Below are 21,502 nucleotides of genomic sequence, written 5' to 3' on the forward strand. Positions count from 1 at the left end.
AAAAGTCTTCATTCTTATTGTCATGACATTCTCCCATTTAATTGTCTTCTTATTGTTGACTTCTCCCATTTTAATTCTCAGCTTATTGTCTGACATCTCCTCTTCCCAGTTTAATTCTCATTCTTTTTGTCGACCTTCTCCTATTTAATTGTCATTCTTATTGTCTAACATTCTACCATTTAATTCTCATTCTTGTCCTGACATTCTACCATTTAATGTCATCTTATTGTCTGCATCTCACATTTAATTCTCACTAATGTCCTGACATTCTACATTTATTCACATCGTTCTCTGACATTCTACCTTTAATTCTCATTCTTATAGTCCCTGACATCTAACCATGTAATTCTCATTCTTATTGTATGACTTTCTACCCTTTTTAATTATTTTCTCGCATTCTTATTGTGTCACATTCTAACAATTTCATCTCATTCTTATTTGTCGGACATTCTAATCTACACCATTTAATTCTCTTCTTATTGTCGGACATCTAAGCCATTTAATTCTTATTCTTATTGTCTAACATTCGAATCCTCCATTGTAAATTCTCATTCTTATTGTCTAAAACACTTCTAAGTCATCATTAATTCTCATTCTTGTCTGACATTCTACCAATTCAATTCTCATTCTTGTCTAACATTCTACCATTTAATTCTCATTCTTATTGTCTAACATTCTATCATTTAATTCTCATTCTTGTCTGACATTCTACCATTCAATTTTCATTCTTATTGTCGGACATTCTACCATTTAATTCTCATTCTTATTGTTTGACATTCTACCATTTAATTCTCATTCTTATTGTATGACATTCTCGCATTTCATTTCTTATTTTCTGACATTCTACCATTTAATTCTCATTCTTGTCTGACATTCTCCCATTTAATTGTTATTCTTATTGTCTGACATTGTACCATTTAATTCTCATTTTTATTGTATGACTTTCTACCATTTAATTGTCATTCTTATTGTCTGACATTCTACCATTTAATTATCATTCTTATGGTCTGACATTCTCCCACTTCATTCTCATTCTTATTGTCCGACATTCTACCATTTAATTCTCATTTTTCGTGTCTGACATTTTACCATTTAATACTCATTCTTGTCTGATATTCTTCCATTTAATTCTCATTCTTATAGTCTTACATTCTCCCATTTAATTGTCATTCTTATTGTCTGACATTCTACCATTCAATTCTCATTCTTGTCTGACATTCTACCATTTAATTTTCATTCTTATTGTCTGACATTCCACCATTTAATTCTCATTCTTATTGTATGACTTTCTACCATTTAATTCTCATTCTTGTGCTGGACATTCTAACCATTCAATTTTCATTCTTGATTGTCGGACATCTCTACCATTGTAATTGTCATTCTTATTGTCCTGAACATTCTAAACCATTCAATTCTCATTCTTGTCTGAACATTTCTACCATTTAATTTCTCAGTCTTATTTTCTGACATTCTCCCATTTATTCTCATTCTTTTGTCTGACATTCTCCTATTTCTTGTCATTCTTATTGTCTGACATTGCTAATCTAACCATTTAATTCGCATTCTTATTGTCTGACATTCTCCCATTTATTCTCATTCTTGTCTGACATTCTATCTACTACGCATTAAATTCTCATTTTTACTGTATGACCATTCTCCCATTTAATCTCTTCCTTTATTGTATACATTCGAAAACCATTTAATTTCTCAGTCTTATGTCGACATTCTCCAATTTTAATTCTCATTCTTGCTGACCATTCTAAACCATTTAATTCCTCATTCTTTTCTGACCATTCTACCATTGAAGTCCAATCTTACTTTCTCACATTTTACCAGTATTTATGATTTTTTCTTGTACGAATTCTACCATTTCATTCTCATTTCTTATTGTCTGACATTTCTCTACATTTAAATTGTCATTCTTATTGTCCTACGCTCCCATTTAATTCTCATTCTTATTGTCTGACATTCTGTTCTCCCATTTTACTATTCCCAATTCTTTTGTCTTGACTTCTCCTAATTTAAAATTGTCATTCTTATTGTCTGACTTCTCCCCTCCCATTTAATTCTCATTCTTTCTGACATTCTACCATTAATTCCATTTTTTACTGTTGGACATTCTCCGCGGCCCATTTATTTCTCATTCTATTGTTGACTTCTACATTTTAATTTCTCTTCTTTTATTGTCGGACATTCTCGCCTTTAATTCTCATTCTTCTGACAATTCTACATTTAATTCTCTTCTTTTCTTCTGACTTCTACCATTTAATTCTCATCTTACGTCTCACATTTTAAACCAAGTATTTATTATGATTTTTATTGTAAACGACATTCACCATTTCATTCTCATTCTTATGTCTGACATTCTCCCATTTAATTGTCATTCCTTATTGTCGACATTCTCTGTTCCCATTTTAATTAATTCTCATTCTTATTTCTGACATTCTCCCCTTTACTTCTCATTCTTTTTTGTCTGACATTCCCTATTACCTTGTCATTCTTATGTCAACATTCTACCATTTATTCTCATCTGGCTGACTTCTACCATTAATTGTCCATTTCTTATTGTCTGACATCTAACATTTAATTCTCATTCTTAATGTCTGACCGTCTACCATTTAATTTCACATTCGTTCGTCTTCTGACATTCTACATTTATTCTCATTCTTAAGTCTGACAGTGCTACCATTTAATTCTCATTCTTTATTGTATGACTTTCTACCTTTTAATTTCTCATTCTTATTGTGTAAACATCTACCATTTACATCTCATTCTTATTGCGGACATTCTATCTACACCATTTAATTCTCATTCTTATTGTCGGACATTCTAATTCTACCATTTTAATTCTTATTCTTATTGTCTAACATTCTATCTACCATTTTAAAATTCTTCTCATTCTTATTTCTAACATCTATCATTTATTCTCATTCTTGTCTGACATTCTACTTATTCAATTCTCATTCTTGTCTAAACATTCTTACCATTTCATTTCTCCATTCTTAATTGTCTAACCTTCTATCATTTATTCTCAATCTTAACTGGCTCACATTTTACCAAGTATTTATATTTTTTATTGTACGACTTCTAAATCTCGTTCTAACCATTAATTCTCATTCTTATTGTCTGACGGATTCTCCCTCCCTCCCATTTAATTTGTCCATTTCCTTATTGTCTGACATTCTCCTCCTCCCTTTAATTAATTCTCATTCTTATTGTCTGACATTTCTCCCATTTCATTCTCATTCTTTTTTGTCTGCATCTCCTATTTTTGTCATTCTTATTGTCTAAGCATTCCTAAACCATTTAATTCTCATTCTTGTCTGACTTCTAACCATTTAATTCCTCATTTTACTGTATGATCCATTCATCCCATTTAATTCTCATTCTTTTGTATGACATTTAACCATTTAATTCTCATTCTTATTGTCTGACATTCTCACACCATTTAATTCTCATTCTTGTCTGCATTCTCCCATTTAAGTTCTCCATTCTTTTTCTGACATTCTAAACCATTTAATTCTCAATCTTACTGTCTCACATTTTACCAGTATTTATGATTTTTATTGTAGCGACATTCTACCATTAATTCTCATTCTTATTTTCTGACATTCTTCCCATTTAATTGTCATTCTTACTGTCCTGACATTCTCCCATTTAATTCCATTCCTTATTGTCTGACATCTCATTCTCCCATTTAATTCTCATTCTTTTTGTCTACTTCTCCTATTTAATTGCAATTCACTTATTGTCTAACCTTCTACCATTTTAATTCCACTTCTTACAGTATCCTGATCTTTATACATCATCTAATTCGTCATTCAATAATTGTCTGACAGTCAACCCTTTAATTCTCATTCTTATTGTCTTACATACCTAGCCATTTTAATTCTTATTTTATTTGGCTTACATTCTAAAAATCTATATCTGAAAATCATGCTAAAAATACCTATCTACCATCTTAATTTTCATTCTTATATGTCCCCACTGACTATCAACCATTTATTCTCATTTGTTATTGTCTGACATCTAATCTAACCATTTAATTTCCCTTCCTTATTGTCTGATATTACTCACATTTCAAATTCTCATATCTCTTCTATTGCTGCCCGAGTCTACCACATATGTAATTCAGGTGGCGGCTTGGGGGGGTCTTAATGTTCTGACCTTCTCCTACAAAGCCATTTCTTCTCATTGTTAATTGTCCCTGACCTATACATACCATTTGAAATTCTCAATATCTTATGAGTCTGACATTCAAAATCTAAAATCTACCTAAACAAATTCGAAAAAAAAAAAACCCAGTTCAGTCGTCAGGTGGGAGGTGTGTGGGTACGGGACATTGCGGGGTGCTAAATCCTAAGGTCTAAAACCACTTTCCATATCTAATTCTCAGGGTGCGGGGGTGTATTGGCGGGGGGGGATGCGATTCTGTCAGAAAAAAAATCTCTATCTCCCAAATTTTCCAATTATCTCAGATCTTATTTTCTGTTTCATGACATTCACCATTTCATATCTTACTTATTGTCCCTGACATTCTCAACCAATTTAATTTCTCATTCTTATTGTCTGACTTCTACCTATTTCATTCCTCCATTCGGTTGTCTGAACATTCTACAACACATTTCAATCCTTTCACATCAAATTCCTTAGTTTCTGACATTCTAAAAAAACTACATCTAAGAAACACCATTTAATTCTACATTCTTATTGTCTTACAATCTACTTCAACCATTTGAATTTCCGATTTTTATTGAGTCTGACTTCATTCCGACTCCTAATCATACCATATTCTTTGTCATTCTTACTGGTGTGACATTCTAACTAACAAACCCATTAATCAATCTCATTTTACTGTATTGACCTTCTAACCCATTTCCTTTCTCATTCTTACTTGTATGACATTCTAACCATTTCATTTTCATTCTTACTAGTCGCCTGACATTAAAAATCTTCTACCATTTATTATTCTCCATTCCTTGTATGTCTGTTTGGACACATTCAAAAACCATTTAATTTCTCATTCTTATTGTCTGACATTCATGTACCATTTATTCTCAATCTTTTTCTGTCTCACATATTCAAAAGACTGTTTGACATTCTAACTATTATAAAACTTTCTTATTGTCGACATTCTCACCATTTCATTCTCATTCTTATTGTCTGACAATTTGTGTATCATTTAATTCTCATTTTATTTTTAAACTTTATTAAACTGTCTGTCGGACATATCTCTACCACATTTAATTCTCATTCTATTGTCTGATTCTTCTCCCCATTTTCTTCTACATTCTTATTAGTCTGACTTTCAACCCTATTTTTTCATTTTTCTTAAAAAATTGTCTACATTCTATCTCTAAATACCAATTTAATTCTCAATTCTTATTGTCTGCCATTTCTACCAATTCATTCATCCGTTCCATTCTGATTGTCTGACTTTCACAACCACCAATGGTCTTTTTATTGTCTGACCATTTAATTCTCATTCTTATTGTCTGACATTCTACCATTTATTCTTCTTATTCACCATTCATTCTCTTCTTATTGTCTGCCTGTCTACATACTTACTGTCTGCTTCTCTATTTTGTCTTCTTCCACATTCATCTCTTTTATTGTCTGGACTTTGTTTACCATTTTAATTCTCATTTTTACTGTTTGACACTTCTACCATGTAAATCTCATTCTTATTGTCTGACATTCTACCAGTCATTCTTATTCTTATGGTCTGACTTTGTATAATTTAATTCCTCATTTTACTGCTGAATTCTATCATTAATTCTCATTCTTATGTATGACATTCTACCATTTCATTCTCATTCTTATTGTCTGACTTTCAACCATTTAATTTTCATTTTTATTGTCTGACATTCTACCATTTAATTCTCATTCTTATGTATGACATTCTACCATCATTATCTTCTTATTGTATGACATTCTACCATTTCATTCTCATCTGTTATTGTCTGACATTCTACCATTTCATTATCATTCGTACTGTCTGACATTCTAACCATTTAATTCTCATTCTTATTGTCTGACATTCTAACCATTTTTTAATTCTCATTTTTATTGTCTGACATTCTACCATTAATTCTCATTCTTATTTGTTATATATTCTACCATTTCATATCATTCTATGTCTGACCTTCTACTATTTAATTCTCATTCTTATTTTCTGAACTTCTACCATTTCATTCTCATTTTTATTGCCTGACATTCTACCATTAATTCTCATGCTTATGTCTGACATTCTACCATTTCATTCTCATTCTTATGTCTGCATTCTCCATTCATTTCTCATTCTTAGACTCTGACATTATACATTCATTCCATTCCTTATTTCTGACATTCCTACCATTTCATTCTTATTCTTATTGTCTGACATATACCATTTCAATTATCATTCTTATGTCTGACATTCTACTATTTCATTCTCATTCTTGTTGTCTGACATTCTACATTTCATTCTATTCTTATGTCTGACATTTCTACCATTTAATTCTCATTCTTATGTCTGACATTCTACCATTAATTCTCATTTTTACTGTCTGAATTCTACCATTCATTTCATTCTTACTGTGGGACATTCTACCAATGATATCTCCTTCTTACTGTTTGACATTCTACCATTTCATTCTTTTTTCTATTGTTGCATTCTACCATTTAATTTCATTCTTACTGTCTGACATTCTACCATTTAATTCTCATTCTTATTGTCTGACTTCTACCATTTAATTCATCATTCTTATTGACACTTTCTACCATTTCATTCTCATTCTTTTGTCTGACATTTCTACCATTTATTCTCATTTATTGGGACATTCTATTCTATTCTACATTTAATTCTCATTCTTACTGTCTGACATTCTACCATTTAATTCTCATTCTTATTGTCTGACATTCTACATTTCATTCTCATTCTCTGAAATTCTACCATTTAATTCTCATTCTTATTGTCTGACTTTCACCATTTTAATTCTCATTCTGTATTTTCTACATTCTCATTTCTTTTGTCTGACATTGCTACATTTCATTCTCATTCTTATTGTCTGACTTCTACCATTTAATTCTCATTCTTATTGTCTGACATTCTAATTTAATTCTCATTCTTATACTTCTACCATTTAAATGTCTGACATTCTCATGATTTTATCATTCATTCTCATTCTTATTGTCTGACATTCTAAAACCATTTTTCATTCATTCTTATTGTCTGACATTCTAAAACCATTTATTCTCATTCTTATTGTCTGACATTCTACCATTTCATTATCATTCTTAATGTCTGACATTCTACCATTTAATTCTCATTCTTATTGTCTGACATTCTACCATTTAATTCTCATTCTTATTGTCTGACATTCTACCATTTCATTCTCATTTATGTCTGACATTCTACTATTTAATTCTTATTCTTATTGTCTGTCTGACATTCTACTTTCATTCTCATTCTTATTGTCTGACATTCTACCATTTAATTCTCATTCTTATTGTCTGAAATTCTACCATTTCATTCTCATTCTTATTGTCTGACATTCTACCATTTAATTCTCATTCTTATTGTCTGACAATTCTAACCATTTCATTCTCATTCTTATTGTCTGACATTCTACTACCATTTCATTCTTATTGTCTGACATTCTACCATTTCATTCTCATTCTTATTGTCTGAAATTCTACCATTTCATTCTCATTCTTATTGTCTGACATTCTACCATTTAATTCTCATTCTTATTGTCTTACATTCTACCATTTCATTCTCATTCTTATTGTCTGACATTCTACCACTTCATTCTCATTCTTATTGTCTGAAATTATACCATTTCATTGTCATTCTTATTCTCTCACATTCTACCATTTAATTCTCATTGTTATTGTCTGACATTCTACCATTTATTTTTCATTCTTACTGTGTGACATTTTACCATTTAATTCTCCTTCTTACTGTGTGACATTCTACCATTTAATTCTCATTGTTATTGTCTGACATTCTACCATTTAATTTTCATTTTTACTGTCTGACATTCTACCATTTAATTCTCATTCTTATTGTCTGACATTCTACCATTTAATTCTCATTCTTATTGACACTCTACCATTTCATTCTCATTCTTACTGTCTTACATTCTACCATTTAATTCTCATTCTTATTGACATTCTACCATTTAATTCTCATTCTTAATGTCTGACATTCTACCATTTAATTCTCATTCTTATTGTCATAAATTCTACCATTTCATTCTCATTCTTATTGTCTGAAATTCTACCATTTCATTCTCATTCTTATTGTGTGACTTTTTACCATCTAATTCTCATTTTTACTGTATGAGTTTCTACCATTTAATTCTCATTCTTCCTGTCTGACATGCTATCATTTAATTCTCTTTCTTATTGTCTGACATTCTACCATTTAATACTCATTTTTACTGTCTGACATTCTACCATTTAATTCTCCTTCTTACTGTCTGACTTTCTACCATTTAATTGTCATTCTTCCTGTCTGACATGCTATTATTTAATTATCATTCTTACTATCTGATTTTTATCATCTAATTCTCATTCTTATTGTCTGACATTCTACCCTTTAATTCTCATTCTTATTGTCTTACATCCTACCATTTAATTCTCATTCTTATTGTCTGACATTCTACCATTTAATTTTCATTCTTATTGTCTGACATTCAACCATTTAATTCTCATTTTTATTGTCTGACATTCTACCATTTAATTCTCATTCTTATTGTCTGATATTCTACCATTTCATTCTCATTCTTATTGTCTGACATTCTACTATTTAATTCTCATTCTTATTGTCTGACATTCTACCATTTCATTCTCATTTTTATTGTCTGACATTCTACCATTTAATTCTCATTCTTATTGTCTGACATTCTACCATTTCATTCTCATTCTTATTGTCTGACATTCTACCATTTCATTCTCATTCTTATTGTCTGACATTCTACCATTTCATTCTCATTCTTGTTTTCTGACATTCTACCATTTCATTCTTATTCTTATTGTCTGACATTCTACCATTTCATACTCATTCTTATTGTCTGACATTCTACTATTTCATTCTCATTCTTGTTGTCTGACATTCTACCATTTCATTCTCATTCTTATTGTCTGACATTCTACCATTTAATTCTCATTCTTATTGTCTGACATTATACCATTTAATTCTCATTTTTACTATCTGACATTCTACTATTTCATTCTCATTCTTATTGTCTGACATTCTACCATTTAATCCTCATTTTTACTGTCTGACATTCTACAATTTCATTGTCATTCTTATTGTCTGACATTCTACTATTTAATTCTCATTCTTATTGTCTGACATTCTACCATTTCATTCTCATTCTTATTGTCTGACATTCTACCATTTAATACTCATTCTTAGTGTCTGACATTCTACCATTTCATTCTCATTCTTATTGTCTGACATTCTTCCATTCAATTGTCGATCATTCTTACTGTTTGACATTCTACCAATGATTTCTCATTCTTTATGCTGTCTGACATCTGGAATTGATGGTCTCTGCAATGTCTCTTTGATTTTTAACATTTCAAACACATTGAAAAAGGCTGGAATTAGTTTTTTATTTTCAAAAATATTTTTCTTTATCGACTTGTTTTTGTTTTACTTTCATAACCTGTGAAATAGTAAGTAGATCTGATCTGTCTATTCATGTTTGATGATAGAGATGAATATTTTTAATACTTCCTTTCACAGTTCCCTGTGTCATCTTGAAAGGTAGCCATGCCTTTGCATCAAAGCTAGATGAACGGTTAGCTTGCAATGATAAAGACCTTTTGAAAACATTGGACAATTATTCACATGTCTCTATCATTGCAAGCTAACCGTTCATCTAGCTTTTATGCAAAGGCATGGCTACCTTTCAAGATGACACAGGGAACTGTGATAAGGACTATTGGAGCTTGTACGGAGTATCTAATAGAGGACAAAATTACTTTAACTACACGATGATACTTTTAAGGGAAACAGGACAATACATTACAAAATCTAATGGTTAATTTATTAGTGTAATGCAATGAGATGGTAGGTTCACTGATATCCTGCAGTTCCAGGGGGATTTCAGGTCCGTAGGCAGCCTTAGAATCGGGGCGGTTCGTTTTCTTCATGTCGGGGACCTCATGAATGACCTCATTGCGTGGCAGGCAATCCGCGAACCAAAAAAAAAAAGAGAGAAGAGGAAAGCGTCTTAAATTCTTGATTAGCAAATAGGCGATTTGAAAGTATATTAATTCAAATACCATGTGGACACCGGACCTTTTCTGTGTGTGGGGGGTTTGTCCGAACCCTCCGAACCCCCCGAACCCCCCGAACCCCCCGAACCCCCGAACCCCCTTGGCTACGGGCCTGGAGTTGATAGGTAGTGGCGTAACAACAGAGACGTGTGTACATGCAGTTGTCCATCAGTACGATCCATGCATGGAGCAAATCATTCAGTCACACAGCTTTCATGCTATCCCAACATAAAGCAAAAATTTTAAATTTTGCAAATGTACAGTATTAAACTTTTCTTCTTCGGCCAATATGCATAAACCTGCCTTGTCAGGTTGGCCATTCCCTTCACCACTTGGGGGGAGGAGGGGGAGGGAGGGGCTGTTTAACAGCCATAAGTTTACTAAATAAATTTGATATTATTGCCCTAACTTGGATCATGTTCTGTTCTTTCAGTATTTGGACTTCTGTTTGGATAAAGCAAAGGTACAAGTGAATCACTAAAATGGAGGACTGAACAACAATCTGGCAAGTATTTTACTTTACGTTTGTGCTAAGCGTTATGGGAGTGCATAGCAAGTGTTGGGAAAGAAGGTTTATATTAGCCTCAGTACACAGGGGAGTAGAGTGCACTCTAATAGCTTGGATGGTATTTCAATTGATTAGATGGATGGATGGATTGATGGAGTACAAAATGGGCAAATAGATTGGATGTGATATAACTGTAGAGGGGTAACAAAAAATGGACTTATAGATTTGATGTGATTGACAGCACTTTTCATAATTGTTGTGACCTACTGACCCATGACTTCTGGCATTTTAGCTTCTGTCAATCAAACTTACAATAAGCCGATCTCAATTGCTCTTCCCGAGCGATAATAAAATTCCCGCTCAGCCAATCAGAGACAACTTTTCCCGTGCCTTTAAATCTAAATGGACTGACTAAGGCAATTGGATTTCAACTGTAAAGGTACAGGGAAAACATTCAAATGTTCAAGAAAATGTTTTTCAATTATTTTGTTTTATGAAATCAAGTATGTTGTATGTAGTTGTCATATTTATCAAAAATCAAAGTGGAATTTTTTTTTTTTTTTAAATATCCAAGCTGTTCGTGCCAATTGGCACATCATCAGGGATTGAATGAAATAACAAATCCAATTATTTAATAGAAAGAAATTAAACAATGCATGACACTTAAGCTCACGCTCAATGCTAACTACTATGTGCGTGCATATAAACTATTCTATTTCTTTATATTAAGAGCAAGATAATATTCACTGGAATTGTCCTATGAGAGTCTCTGTTAAATAATGCTTGTTTGTTGTTGGCAGTAAACCATGCCTCTGACCACCTTCTGGTCCAACTTGTAAGCTTCACTTCCCTGTTTTAGTTTTCTTTGCTTGATCTTTCTATTCACAATTCATAGCCATATTTAATGCAACATGATAAAATGACTGTCAAGTCACAGGAAGTTCTTTATCAGTCAATTCTAATCAGAATGCACTCTTGAGTTTGATTCACTGAAGATAAAACTCAAGAGGGTCTGGATTCCGTAGGTCATAGAATTATGAGCATACCCCCTTAGACATATAATTCTTCGTAAGTTTGTCAATTTTCAACTTAAGTTTTAAATGGACTAAGAGTGGACTAATGTGATTTAATGGGATTGGATGGATGGATGATGGGTGGGCCGAAATAAGAATGGACCAATGTCATTTAATATGATTGGATTGGATGATGGGTGGAGTAAGAATGGACTAATGTGATTTAATTGGATTGGATGGATGATGGGTGGAGTAAGAATGGACTAATGTGATTTAATTGGATTGGATGGATGATGGGTGGAGTAAGAATGGACTAATGTGATTTAATTTGATTGGATTGGATGATGGATGGGGTAAGAATGGACTAATGCGATTTAATAAGCCTGAAGCGAGATAAGGTTTTTCACCCGACTCTATGCCATAATAGTTTTTAAAATTCTTTCATATTAAAATTTTTGATTCCTTAGGAACAATAGTCCTAATTAAAGAACAAAAGCAGTGTGTCAAGGAATATGGTCTAGAGACGGGGGTAAAACATCTTCTCGCTTCAGCTTTTTGGATTGGATTGATGTTGAGTGGATTAAGAATGGACTAATGTGATTTAATTGGATTGGATGGATGATGGGTGGAGTAAGAATGGACTAATGTGATTTAATTGGATTGGATGGATGATGGTTGGAGTAAGAATGGACTAATGTGATTTAATTGGATTGGATGGATGATGGGTGGAGTAAGAATGGACTAATGTGATTTAATTGGATTGGATTGGATGATGGGTGGAGTATGAATGGACTAATGTGATTTAATTGGATTGGATGGATGATGGGTGGAGTATGAATGGACTAATGTGATTTAATTGGATTGGATGGATGATGGGTGGAGTAAGAATGGACTAATGTGATTTAATTGGATTGGATGGATGATGGGTGGAGTAAGAATGGACTAATGTGATTTAATTGGATTGGATTGGATGATGGTTGGAGTAAGAATGGACTAATGTGATTTAAATTGGATTGGATTGGATGATGGGTGGAATATGAATGGACTATGTGATTTAATTGGATTGGATGGATGATGGGTGGAGTAAGAATGGACTAATGTGATTTAATTGGATTGGATGGATGATGGGTGGAGTATGAATGGACTAATGTGATTTAATTGGATTGGATGGATGATGGGTGGAGTAAGAATGGACTAATGTGATTTAATTGGATTGGATTGGATGATGGTTGGAGTATGAATGGACTAATGTGATTTAATTGGATTGGATGGATGATGGGTGGAGTATGAATGGACTAATGTGATTTAATTGGATTGGATGGATGATGGGTGGAAGTAAGAATGGACTAATGTGATTTAATTGGATTGGATTGGATGGATGATGGTGAAGTAAGAATGGACTAATGTGATTTAATTGGATTGGATGGATGATGGGTGGAGTAAGAATGGACTAATGTGATTTAATTGGATTGGATTGGATGATGGTTGGAGTATGAATGGACTTATTTGATTTATTTGGGTTGGATGGATGATGGGTGGAGTAAGAATGGACTGATGAGATTTCATTGGATTGGATGGATGTTGGATGGAGTAACAATGGACTAATGTGATTTAACTGGATTAGATGGATGGATGATGGTTGGAGCAAGAATGGACTAATGTGATTTAATTGGATTGCATTAGATAAAGGCTGTAGTAAGAATGAACTATTGTGGTTTAGTTGGATTGAATGGATGGATGATGGTTGGAGTAAGAATGGACTAATGTGATTTAATTGGATTGGATTGATGGTGGGAGGAGTAAGAATGGACTAATGTGATTTAATTGGATTGGATGGATGATGGTTGGAGTAAGAATGGACTAATGTGATTTAACTGGATTAGTTGGATGGATGAGAATCGCTCGATGTTGATTCTTACTTCTAACGTATCTGATTGGATGTTTTGTGCCATCATAACAGGTTGAACTGTCTCTGGGAGAATTATGCTTGTGGGTTTCTGGGTTATTGGCCATTCACTTACTGGTAACTCCAAGAATTCTGGTCCCTTTTGCCAGGCACTGTCAACATCTAGTTCATCAGGTTTCTTGCCACGTGTTAACCAGTCTGCGATGTTCAGTTCTCCGTCAATCCAATACCAATCAGAGGGATTTGTCTTTTCTTGAATTTCACCTATGCGCGTGCCAGCGAACGTATTGAATCCGTATGATTCTTTCTGGACCATAGCTTGCACAATTTGCGAATCCACAAGATGGTAGAATTTCACAAAGTTGTATCTTGATTCTTTCTCTATGAAGACCTTTAGACGCTTGTTTAGAACTGCTCCACACAATTCAATTCTATCAATTGACATCTTCTTTACTGGGGTCAGGCGATTCTTCGACATGATTAGATTACTCTCAAACGTATTTTCTGGCATTTCCCATCTGGCGTAGGCACATGCACCATAAGCTTCTTGAGATCCATCGCTGAAAATGACTAGGGAAGGATCACCAACAGCATTACTTGGCTTGATACATCTGTTGAACGATATTTTCTCCATACCAAAAAGGTGCTTGAAGATTTGCAACCATTCACTTTGGAACATATCTGGAATAGGATCATCCCAATCAAGTTTTGGATCATTCAGCCATAGCCTTCTCATCTGCATCTTTGCTTTCACAGTAAACGGACCAGCAAGTCCCAGGGGATCATAGATCCCGTTAACTTGTGACAAAATCATTCTCTTTGTCAACGGCTCTGGAACTCTTTCAGGAATCTGCTTGACACTCAAATCGGGTTCTGTTCTTAACTTCTTCTTCTTCGGGGAGAAATTTAGACGCACTTTAAAGTAGAACTGGTCTTTGACGGGACTCCATACCACACCAAGAACTTTCTCTGAACTTGAATTTCTTTCGTCTTGTAAAAGCGGTTTATCGTCACCTTGATTAGATTCACGTGAGAACGTCCAATACTTGACTTGAAATCCTCCTTTCCTCAAGAGAGTCTCTATGTCTGTTGTTAGAGATTTAGCCTCTTCCTTGCTTTTGACGCTGTCAATGATGTCATCCATATAGGTATTGCTTGTGATGGTCTTTGCTGCTTGAGGATACTCTGTTGATGACATCTCTGCGGTTTTTCTCAAGGCTACAGTAGCTATTGTACCAGCGGGTTTGTCTCCAAACGATACTCTCTGAATAACGTAGGTGTCGGGTTCTCTATCCTTCTCCATATTTCTCCACAAGAATCGATGAGTGTTCTGATCTTTGATGCCAATCTTGACTGTGTGGTACATTTTCTTGATGTCTCCAGTAATTGCTGTTTCATTTTCTCTAAATCTGACGAGAACTCCAAGCAAATTATTAAGCAGGTCAGGTCCCTTGGCCCAATACTCATTCAAAACATGACCCATGTAGTTAGCGCTACTGTTAAATACTATTCGTACAGGGGTGGACTTGGAATCTGGACGAAGAACCTCGTGATGCGAAATGTAGTGGACTGGTCCTTTGTAATGTCTCATCTCTTCTGCAGTGAGCTTTCTGGCGACATTTCTGTTTATCATATCATCTATTTGCTCTTGATAGACTTTAGCATGTTCTGGATTCTTGACTAATCTTTTCTCTGTAGACATCAACAATCCCATTGCTGCTTTCCTGTTATCTGGTAATTCAGCTGGATTTCTTATCCAAGGGTAATCTGCGGTCCATGTGTTTTCTTCATTGTTGAATTTCAAGTTTTGTTCAATTAACTTCAGTTCTCGTTCTTCTTTTAGCGTATAGTCCTTCGATCCAGGAGGGCACTTTCCACATTTACAGCCGCCACAACGAGGAGTACACTCGATCCCAAGATTCTCGATCTTGTGGAAATCTTCTAAGTCTACTTTGGGCTTTACCTGACTAACATGATGAACTCCTCCAAGTACGTGTTGGCTACGCGTCTCTTTGACTTCCTTGAGAAGTGGGTGTCTACCTCCAAGACATCGTCCAAATCTGTTTTTCAGTAACATCAAATGTTCCACCTTTTGCTCTGGTTCTGGATGAAATGCAGCATACTCGTAACCAATTAGAACATCTACAGATCCTTCAGGCCTTGCTATGTCATCTCTCTTGATATCTTTGAATAAATGTACTGCTCCTTCGACGTCGATGCTATGGATGTCCGATGTGATTCTGTCTATCCCGAATGCATCTATCTCTACCACACATCTTTGCTTGTCTATCAGATGAAGTTTGTACCTTTTAGAGTCGATCGTCTCCGTCTTACCCCCAACTTTGATGATAGTCAATTGCGCGTTCTTGCTTGGCAATCTTTGTTCTTCAGCTTTGGCGTTGGTAATGAAACATAATGATGCTCCACTGTCCCACATGACATTTACGTCTCCTTTAGGTGTTGGAATTTTTTGAAAAAGTAGGAGGCAAGTTTCTTCTGCTAAGCTGTCACAGGACGTGGCACGTTTACCTTTTGGTGTCTCTTCATCTTGTGTTTTGCTGTGTTGGTTACTTACAGGTTCCTCAGTACTGTTCTGACTTTCTTCAGGATTGTGAAGTGTCTTGTGATGTCGTCTGGTACAACCACTTTCTCCACAGTTCTTTTTTCTTTTGCAGTCTCGGAACAAGTGTCCTGGCTTAAGACATGACCAGCATGCTTTTTTCGTCTTTATTAGATCTTTCTTCTCGCTGTACGGCTTAGATAAGTAAATACGACATTCATCTGTCCAGTGATCCGCGTTGTCATGTAACAAGCACTTCTGGGAAATCTTTCCATCAGAATAACGCTGTTGTCTCTCTCCTGGTTGGCGAGTATCTTGTTCTTTAGCTACTACATGATGGGCTGCTGATTTGTATGAAGTGTTGCTTGTACGTAATTCAGCTGCGTCGTATTCTATCGCTCTCTTCTGGCTTAGTAAAAACTGCAACAAACTAGGGAACTTGTTAACTCTTTCAACTTTACTGTCATCATCCGTCACCATCTTAGCCCATTCTTTTCTCACACTGGCAGGCAGTTTTTTCTCGATTATACTAACAGAACTAGTAGTTGTCATTTCGACTTCAAGGTCAAGTCTCTTAAGGTCTCTGAAGCCATCTTCCACGACATCAATAAATTCGATCAATCGCTTACTCTCTCCATCTCTTATCGGTCTTACCTTGCGTATGGTATCTATGATAGCATCAGCGATTTTCGATGGGTCACCATATTTCTCGTCTAGGCGTTTCCATATTTGGTGGATGTCATCATCCACGCTTTTAACCACGCCCAAAGGTTCTTTGCCAAGACAGGATCTTAGCGTATATGGAGCGGTTTCTGTTGATAAACTTGTCATAACTTGTTTCTGGAAATCTGCTTTAAATCTCGGATATTCTCTTAATTCTCCTTCGAATCTCGGCATCTTTATTTTTTCCAACCGTAGATTATTCATCTTTGCTGTCTCCTGAATACTTAGTTCTTCTGTCAACTTTGTTTCAACTTCCTCAGCAGCTTGACTGTACATATTCTGTATAGCGACTATCCACGTGATTTCTAGAGTGGCACTTTCTCTGGGTAGCAGGCTGAGATACTCGTTGTTTGCTTTCTTGCAGTCGGCAAAGGCTTCATCTAATTCTTTCTTGGCTACCTTGAGGGCTGCAAGCGACGAATATTTCACAATATTTATAGCTTGTCCAAAGACTGCTTTGGCACTACTCCTTCTCACATACGCTTGATCTAACATTCGTTGAAATTTCTCTTCTTCTCTAAGAACCGCTTGCTTCTTTTCTTCTTGTTCCTTGGCTTCATTATCGGTAGACGTTTTCTTCTTCTCGTATTGATTCTGGCGTTTCATAGCGTCGCTGAACAAATCTTGCAATTCCAGAATCCATGTGTCACCGGCTTCTACCTCTTCATCAGTCAGGAATGTGGTATAAACATCGTGCTTTAACTCAACGGTCTTCCAGGTTTCAACCAATTCGTCGTAATTTCTCTTGACTATTTCTACTCCACAATCTTCGTCGATAGCCTTCTTTACTTCGTTTAATTTTCTGGTAAACTTGCCTTTAGCTGCTCGTCTTTGGTTCTTAACGTCATCGGCCATGTTCCAGTCGTCTTGGTGAGCTCGGATTTCGAAAATAATAGATTCCTTTCTGCACGCACGCACGAGTAGCTTGCCTCGGATTAAGTCGCATTTGTATATAAGTAAGTGACGCTAATTTAAATTCAGTTCGTCGAGTTTCAGAGCAAGTTACCGGGTAAGTCAGATCGCTTAAACTTTATATATATTTTTCTACACAAGTAACGCTTTATTTTGCTTCGCATTTTTTAGATTTCGAACCAACTCGTATATAACTGCAGAAGAGAATTAGTTCTGAAACCGTAGCTTGTAACATTTCGTCAATAAACGAAACAATGGTTGGAGTAAGAATGGACTAATGTGATTTAACTGGATTAGATGGATGGATGATGGTTGGAGTAAGAATGGACTAATGTGATTTAATTGGATTGGATGGATGATGGGTGGAGTAAGAATGGACTAATGTGATTTAATTGGATTGGATTGGATGATGGTTGGAGTATGAATGGACTAATGTGATTTAATTGGATTGGATGGATGATGGGTGGAGTAAGAATGGACTAATGTGATTTAATTGGATTGGATTGGATGATGGGTGGAGTATGAATGGACTAATGTGATTTAATTGGATTGGATGGATGATGGGTGGAGTAAGAATGGACTAATGTGATTTAATTGGATTGGATGGATGGTGTGTGGAGTAAGAATGGACTAATGTGATTTAATTGGATTGGATGGATGATGGTTGGAGTAAGAATGGACTAATGTGATTTAATTGGATTGGATTGGATGATGGGTGGAGTATGAATGGACTAATGTGATTTAATTGGATTGGATGGATGATGGGTGGAGTAAGAATGGACTAATGTGATTTAATTGGATTGGATGGATGATGGGTGGAGTAAGAATGGACTAATGTGATTTAATTGGATTGGATGGATGATGGGTGGAGTAAGAATGGACTAATGTGATTTAATTGGATTGGATTGGATGATGGTTGGAGTATGAATGGACTAATGTGATTTAATTGGATTGGATGGATGATGGGTGGAGTAAGAATGGACTAATGTGATTTAATTGGATTGGATGGATGATGGGTGGAGTAAGAATGGACTAATGTGATTTAATTGGATTGGATGGATGATGGGTGGAGTAAGAATGGACTAATGTAGATTTCATTGGATTGGATTGGATGATGGTTGGAGTATGAATGGACTAATGTGATTTAATTGGATTGGATGGATGATGGGTGGAGTAAGAATGGACTAATGTGATTTAATTGCATTGGATTGATGGTGGGTGGAGTAAGAATGGACTAATGTGATTTAATTGGATTGGATGGATGATGGGTGGAGTAAGAATGGACTAATGTGATTTCATTGGATGGATGGATGATGGTTGGAGTAAGAATGGACTAATGTGATTTAATTGGATTGGATTTGTGGTGGGTGGAGTAAGAATGGACTAATGTGATTTAATTGGATTGGATAAATGGATGATGGGCGGGGAGGAGTAAGAATGGACTAATGTGATTTAAAGGGATTGGATAAACGGATGATGGGCAAGGAGGAGTAATAATGGACTAATGTGATTTAATTGGATTGGATTGATGGTGGGTGGAGTAAGAATGGACTAATGTGATTTAATTGGATTGGATTGATGGTGGGTGGAGTAAGAATGGACTAATGAGATTTCATTGGATTGGATTGATGTAGGGTGGAGTAAGAATGGACTAATGTGATTTAATTGGATTGGATTGATGTTGGGTGGAGTAAGAATGGACTAATGTGATTTGATTGGATAAGATGGATTGATGATGGGTGGAGTAAGAATGGACTAATGTGATTTAATTGGATAAGATGGATTGATGATGGGTGGAGTAAGAATGGACTAATGTGATTTAATTGGATTGGATGGATGATGGGTGGAGTAAGAATGGACTAATGTGATTTAATTGGATTGGATTAGATAAAGGCTGTAGTAAGAATGAACTATTGTGGTTTAGTTGGATTGAATGGATTTATGATGGGTGGAGTAATAATGGTCTAATGTGATTTATTTTGTATTGGATTGATTGTGATTGCAGTAATAATGGAGTAATGTGATTTAATTGGATTGGATTGATGATGGGTGGAGTAAGAATGGACTAATGTGATTTAATTGGATAAGATGGATTGATGATGGGTGGAGTAAGAATGGACTTATGTGATTTAATTGGATTGCATGGATGATGGATGGGGTAAGAATGGACTAATGTGATTTAATAAGACTGAAGCTAAATGACGTTTTCCCCCCGACTGTATACCATAATAGTTTTTGAAATTCTTTCATATTAAAATTTTTGATTCCTTAGGAACAATAGTCATAATCAAAGAACAAAAGCAGTGTGTCAAGGAATATGAGAAGATAATATAGGTAAGTTGTAGTGCTTGAGAACGAGGTTATTCCGGGCGAAAGCCTTTGGAATTAAATTCGGAAAAATTAATTTCCGACCTCGCTGGAATATGGAATATTGTCAAGGAATATGGTCTAGAGACGGGGTAAAACATCTTCTCGCTTCAGGCTTATTGGATTGGATTGATGTTGAGTGTATTAAGAATGGACTAATGTGATTAATTGGATTGGATGGATGATGGGCGGGGTGGAGTAAGAATGGACTAATGTGATTTAATTGGATTGGATGGATGGTGTGTGGAGTAAGAATGGACTAATGTGATTTAATTGGATTGGATGGATGGTGTGTGGAGTAAGAATGGACTAATGTGATTTAATTGGATTGGATGAATGGATGGTGGGTGTCATCCAATCCCATCCAATTTTTTTTGGATTGTTTGTGAGTTCATGGGATTGGATAGATGATAAATGAGATAAATATTTCTTATCTTCTACTATGATGTTTTTTAATGACAGGTACATCACGGCCAGATACTTGAATGAAGGAGTTGATTGTTATGAATCCATGTTGGATAATCACTTGAAGCACAGAAGATGGACCATATTGTGTAGGGATATCGACGTTGCTAATGAAAGGTACTGTAAGAGGCAGCACATTAACAGTGTTAAAACCTCCCTTCCTATCCTCTACCGCTGTCTTTTATGGAAGGTCCTCGATATTTCTGTTTCCTATGCGTTGTTCCTTGTTCCCTGTTCTGTTTTGGTTATGAAATATATTAATCATGTGAATCACGACAAAAATAAATAGGTTTATATTGCTATGTTAATTACTCTCAGCAGCTGATGGGCATGAAGAACGACGGAATAAAGGACAACAGAAATCAAGACAAGAAGAAAATTGTAATTAGAGAGAGAAAGGAGACAAACAACAAAAAATGGACACAAGAGGCGCTTAGTTTTTGTAATGAAAAAAATAAGAAAAAAATAAGAATAGAAAAATAAGAAAAGCTTTAAAAGGAAAGTAACATAAATGAAAAGAAAGAAAAGGAAAGAAGAAAAAGAACAGAGCAGAGCAGAGCAGAGCAGAGCAGAGCAGATTGACAAAACTATGAGAGTTATAGATAAAAGGTAAATAGAGTGATAGGAGAATAAAAGAGATTAAATTTTGTATATACAACGACTGTAAAAGATTCAAAATCAAGTGAATTTCATTAAACTATTTTTTAAAAAATACAAAATCTCAGTCGTCACTACACCCCACCCCATCCCCCCAAATCACACACCCATGCTCA

The 21,502-nt window shown here is 35.0% G+C and overlaps 1 long non-coding RNA gene across 1 annotated transcript in view; it reads left to right on the plus strand.

Annotated features, from left to right (window-relative positions):
• Positions 1-21,436, plus strand: part of LOC148909006 (uncharacterized) — a 48,894-nt gene extending 27,458 nt beyond the window's left edge. Inside the window, exons 2-5 of the long non-coding RNA XR_016120475.1 lie at positions 10,709-10,780; positions 20,170-20,231; positions 20,727-20,846; positions 21,048-21,436. This is a non-coding gene — a long non-coding RNA (uncharacterized LOC148909006). The remainder of the gene's footprint in view (positions 1-10,708; positions 10,781-20,169; positions 20,232-20,726; positions 20,847-21,047) is intronic.
• Positions 21,437-21,502: the final 66 nt, after the last annotated feature.

Source organism: Actinia tenebrosa, unplaced genomic scaffold (assembly GCF_029948245.1).
Source record: "Actinia tenebrosa isolate PJP-AT-01 unplaced genomic scaffold, QUT_ActTen_1.0 PGA_scaffold2__45_contigs__length_23673736, whole genome shotgun sequence".
In the NCBI taxonomy this organism is placed as follows: domain Eukaryota; kingdom Metazoa; phylum Cnidaria; class Anthozoa; order Actiniaria; family Actiniidae; genus Actinia; species Actinia tenebrosa.